This window comes from Limanda limanda, chromosome 7, assembly GCF_963576545.1.
Source record: "Limanda limanda chromosome 7, fLimLim1.1, whole genome shotgun sequence".
NCBI classification, from domain to species: domain Eukaryota; kingdom Metazoa; phylum Chordata; class Actinopteri; order Pleuronectiformes; family Pleuronectidae; genus Limanda; species Limanda limanda.
In genome coordinates this window covers 11,900,244-11,906,284 of record NC_083642.1, presented here as the reverse complement: position 1 = coordinate 11,906,284, position 6,041 = coordinate 11,900,244, and positions in this window count along the sequence as shown.

Sequence of the window (6,041 nt, the reverse complement as noted above, 5' to 3'; positions counted from 1 at the left end):
AAAAGGTATAAAGAAATAGCCCTCTACCTTATGTAAAACATGTGGCTATATTGTGGCTGTTTTTGTGTTGTGTACAAACCGCATGGTCACACATTGACATTACACACATAGCAAAAATGTATTTGTCATAAAATAAATCGACACCTGACCATAAAAACTAAAGATACGAAAATACGAAAGATAAAATAGTAAAAAATAAAGAAGATTTTCTGAAGAGGGTGATTTCTCCCCCTATTTCACTCGGCCCTGTCTCAGGTCTCAGGAAAAAACAGTTTGGAGTTTGCAGTGAGGCTGCCGATTCTTCTAGTTTTGTGCTCTTTCTCTTTCTCTAGTATGATTTAGTTTGGTCACATTTACCAGGGATCATTTTTTGTTTTTCTGTAATAGTACCTTCTTGTTAATAAAGTGCACATTTTCCACTCCTATCTGGGGGATTATGGCACTACAATAATATATAAAAAATATTAAATAAATAAATATAGTTCTTTGTGATTATTGGAAAAACTTTTTTCCTTTAATTGCTGAGATCAGAGTTTTGATACTATTACCACTTTCATGTGCATTAAATATGAAGGTACAGCAAGGTGGTGTTTAGTATAACTTAGCATGAAGACTGGAAGCAGCCTCGCTTGAATCGGTTTGAGAGTGGTACAGATTATGAACTATGAACTGAACTTTTAAAGTTTGTGTGGACAAACTCTGAGCCCCCTCCACCGTGCACCTCCATATATACAAACCCTGCGGCAGATGCATGATGCCCACACTGCAGCCAGCGATCAGGTCTCCAATTGCATTTTCTCTGATGGAGTATTTAGGCAGCCAGCCAAGAACAGGCACCCAGCTCACCACTGACTGCTTCAGCCTGGGCACCGAACATCTGCAACAGAAATAGATAACGTTCATTTTGCTGACACACACAAGTAATTTCACATTTAGAACCTGCATGTCCCAACAAGCTCCTTCAAGCTTCAGTGTGTAAGATTCAGGTGAAAGGGATCGATTGACAGGAATTGAATATAAAATAATCCTTGCGATGTTTTCATTAGTGTGTAATCATCTAAATTGTATGAATTGTGTTTTTCTTTACCCCAGAATAAGCCCTTTATATTTAAATACTGGATTTTAGGTGAAAGAGTAGACTTTTAACTCGGCACCCAAAAAAGCAAATCATTACTCTAAGCAGAGTGATTAGTTTATCGTGAATAAACTCTGCAGTTTTTATCAACAGGCCCTTTTAAAGGCAATGAGTTACTTTTAACTTCTAATGACAGATACATTGCATTAAATGCAAAAGGAGATGTGCTACGCAGTTGTGACTGGTTAATATTTCTCATATAATGTGTGTCCGGTGCTTCCAGCTGAGTAAATGGACTTTGCTCACTCATTGTCATTCATTAAATGATTAAAGCTTTTTTTAATCATCACTGTTTTGCTTTGAGAGGGGAAAACAGTTGACAAACACAATTACCATGAACACACCCAGACGTACTCATGACTATTTCATTATTATAAGTCCTTTTTGAGCAGCCAGAAGCAAAGCAAAGCCACACACACAATAAATAGACATTACAAAGCCAAATACAAACATATCAGTCTTGTCAGTTTGTGTCATTGTCTCAGGGTTTTTCAGTTTTCTCATTTGTTGCCTGTTACACCAATCTCTCCATGTGTCATTTTTTTGTTTTTACCTCAGGGACTCTTTCACCCATTCCCCCAGATTCGGTGAATCGGTCCACGTCCGTTTTTGCGCCACTTCATCCAGACGCAGCTCATCCAGAACCTCCCTCTGCACAAAATACTCCCCGTGTGAACTGCCTTTCTCTTCCATGTCCCAGGTGTGTTTGAGCGGATTCAGCACAGCTTCGCCAAGCTGATGTCTGTATCAGCTCCTCCTCTCTGCTCCTGGGTTATCTTGAATGGACTGGGTAGTTCACTTATTGAGAGAACTGGTTTCCTTGGTTGGTCTGTGGGAGTGACTATCCCTGTCCTGACACTAGTCCCTATTCTGCATTGGCACACCTGCAGTTATATGTTATATTGTTACAAGCACGTGTGTTTGCTTATTGTGATGATCCTGCTGAAGACTGTAGCTGGAGGGCCAGACAGTTGTAGAGTCCACAAAACACTTTTGGAGTTTCAGGGATAAACAGTGTTGCAGCCAAATCCAATATGGCTTCATTTACAGAACGTTTTAAGCCTAAATGTCCTCTGATATCCTCTGAGGACACAAGCTCTCACCCCGAGGCACGCTCGGGGTCGGAGTTAGCATCGTTACATCTACTAGCATCGCTATTTCCAGTTGCGGACACTTGGATGACACCACATGAGCAGTATGAAGGCATGTTTTTCTGTTGTTTTATCACGTATGAAGTAGTGGTCGCCATTTACTTCAATTGTATTGGATTTGGTTGCAACGCTGTTTACCCTTGCAACTCCAAAAGTGTTTTGTAGACTCAAACACTTCACCCACCCCCCCATTGGCATAGTGGAGAGTATAATGAGTGACTTTGAATGCGTCTGTGAATCATCCCTTTAAGCACATACATATCTCATTGATGGAGCTGTTTCTAAGTTAGGTTTGTGTGTAAGCACCTGTTTATCTTTATTGGAGACCAATCTTCCTCAGTCAGGTGTTACAGTCACTATATTTTCACCGTCAGCAGGAAATCCCTAAACACATTATGTAACTGTTATTGCCCAATAAGTTTTATATGACAGTTTAAATAAAGAGGAGAATGATCAGAAGTAAAAAAAACTGTACTGACTCTCAGTAGAGCACATTTCTCCACCAAGGCCTAACAGTCCCCTTGTGAAATCACAATTAAATCTGCTCTACGTCCCTTAAATGAGCCCTGATTTTATTCATTAAGAAGATCCACAAACTATTCTCAGGGAAATTTGTGAAAATGTCAACAAAATCTTTATCTTGCTACGTTAAAGATAGTGACAAAAAAAGGACCGGGATATGGCTCTTTTCTGGATCGGCTCCAAAGTTAATGAGTTGTTTCTTGAACCAGTTTTTATGGATCTTTCATTGTGTAATCCTGCTGATAAACAAACAAACGGACAGGGGCTAAATACACATCCTCCCTGGTGGAGGTAATTAATCTTGATTACTATGAGGAGGCCGACTGATATAATTTTATTTGTATATTAAATCTGTGTGGACAGTTATGTGTTTTTATCCTGTTCTATTAAAACATTGTACCTTACTAAATAAAAACGGCTTATTAAGTTTCATATCTGAGACTAAACCATGTGGTGTCTGAATCTGAGCCGGAGTGTTTTGCCCTCTGTGAATAAAGACACGAGTCAACATAACTGAAACAAGATGTTTATGTTTCAGATTCTGTTGTGTCATTGAAAAATGGCAAAGCCATCGATGTATCAGCTTCACTGCATTTAATGTAGGTTAAGGAGCAAGGGGTTGACCGGAGAGGATTTCTGTTTTGTCACTGAAATGACTAACTGTGGTAGATGAGTGTTGGATGCACCAGGAAACATTCTCGCGCGTATTAACCCTGGCCCCATATGTGAATGTGTGAAGAATAACCAGAGAGAATCTTCTACAACGCCACCTCATCTCAGCTCATTTACAGATTATACAAAACAGCATATGCTGAAAATGTAGTAAACACCCATTTAATAATTTAAAAAAATCCACTACAACAGAGTAACTATGGCTTTACACAAACTTAAGTCAAACCTTATTGACGATTGTTTTTTAACCCCTGACATTATTCAGCATTATCTATTTAAGTTGTCAAAGTTCTCTTTTTTTAATAAATGACTTCTCCTGTCATTGGCCATGTTTAAACCTGATCTATTTTGATACGTTTACATTGGTTCTATTTTGAGCAGCCAAGGCCACATGTTGCAACCACAAACCCTGTTACTTTTAGTTAACTATTTCAAATTGTTACTGCTGACTCATGTTGGTGTGGCGGAATTGCTCTAAGTTAAATAGATAATGTGAAAATACATACAACATACTACTCTTTTTTAAAACTAATATAGAATTATTTTATACTGCACATTATTTACAGGCACCTACAGAAGTATAGGCTGAACCCACTCCTGTTTAAAAAGAAACTAATTCTAATTCCACTTATAACCTTCAAAAACTTGTATTATACATTTTTATTTCAATTTCATCATAAATATGGGCATTAATAAATTCTTCCTCAGATGTGCCATAGTTGTTTTTCAACTGCAGTCCTTCGGTCATAGGTTATAAAACATTGAAAGGGACAGGATACAAAAAATGCAACTATCAGACAGTAAGATGTCCCATTTGGAAATGTGTTTAAACTTTTTTTGATCCCACATCTTTGTTGTATCAATATGTGCATATTTTTGTTTTGTGTGCATTTGTTTTTTGACAGAAAACACAAAATCTTCTAACAGCGATAGAGGGAGATAAAGACAGGGAGAGATTAAACTAAGAGCGAGCACGATGTGAAACTGTGAAACTCTTTGCAGATGTTTCAGCTTCGTTTTTCTCCCAGAGATGTGTGGAACATTCAAATCTCACCACAGCTTTTTCAATATTGAAACTGTCTGACAAGGAAACCAGTAGTTTATTTATCATGTGGTTGACAATGTTTCATAAGAGACATTAAGGGGAATTTTTAAACAGCGATTCCCTCGGTGTGAATGTGACACAACGCCTGCTGAAAGTGAGCAGCGCAAAGGTCTAACGAAAGAAACGTATTTGTTGGTTCTGCACACGATAACCAACACGGCAAAGCAAAAGAAAGACCAACACAATAAACTCATTATCTTTGGATTGATGTGACCTTAAATCCGTGCGAGACTTTCAAGCATAGGATGCTGCTGCTCACATCTTATCAAAAGGTAAATAACACGTTCAATCATTTAACTGCCTGGATGCAGAGGTGAGGGACTTCATAACCTGGTCAGGGATAAAGATTTCCACTTTCTAAAAAATACCCTCATTTTTAGTTAGAAATGAAATTGGGAAGATGTAGAAATAACAGGAATGGCAGATGACTCATATCGTATCTATACAAATGACTATGAGACAATAGTCATAAAGGAGAAAGACCAACTGATCAACACTACTATTCTCAGAGCTACATACTGACAGCAATGCTAAAAACAATTAGAGTTCAAGTCCCAAAATAAAAGTTGTCAAATCAAGATAAAGGCAAAAAGTAGGAGTTGATCATTGGAAGCTTGATCAAACTAATTAAAGTGATCCATATACACATAAAGGTCCAAAAGACTAGTCCCCCCCCCCTCAAATAGTAAACTGAATAAGAGTTCAAGATCAAGTAAGTCAATTTCGGCAAAATGCCTTCAAATGTGTATTCTGTATTGTATTGTTAAGATTTAGATTAAAAATTGTATCTGCTTTCACATTGATGCTCCGTTTACCGAGACCATCCTGAAACACACGTTTGGCCAAAGGTCCTGACGCTGCAGCGGGACAGTTGACACATGTAAGTGAGCACATTTCACATGTGGAGAAAAGTTCACACACACACACACACACACACACACACACACACACACAACACACACATACGCACACACACACACAACCTGACCCGGTGTCACTGATTAATCTGAAATTCACGACTGTACGAATTGTTTATCTGCTGCTGTTGTGTAATGCAGTGTGCTTAAATGTGCATGGAAACATTGTAATAACCAATTAGCCTGAGATACCAGGAAACACCTTCCCGGCTGAATGCTTGTTGTGAATGTTTGACTTCTTATTTTGTTTAGTGAAAGTGCGTGACGCTGCTGAGTCACTGTCGGTGGCAAACAACAGCATAGCCATGATGCATGCTTTCAAGTACACTGTAACGATACTGTGTGTTTTAAAGTGAAAAGTGTGATTGGTTCACATTTTGTTCAAAATGTGGATTTGTCCTTGACTTCAGTTAGTGAACAGTTACATCATATTTCCTTCCTTCATGCCAGTCAGCACATTTCCTTGAGTCCATGTGTATGTTAACACCTGCTGGCCCTTCCTTCCAGCTCACATTACAAACCATCCTCAAGTGCAACAA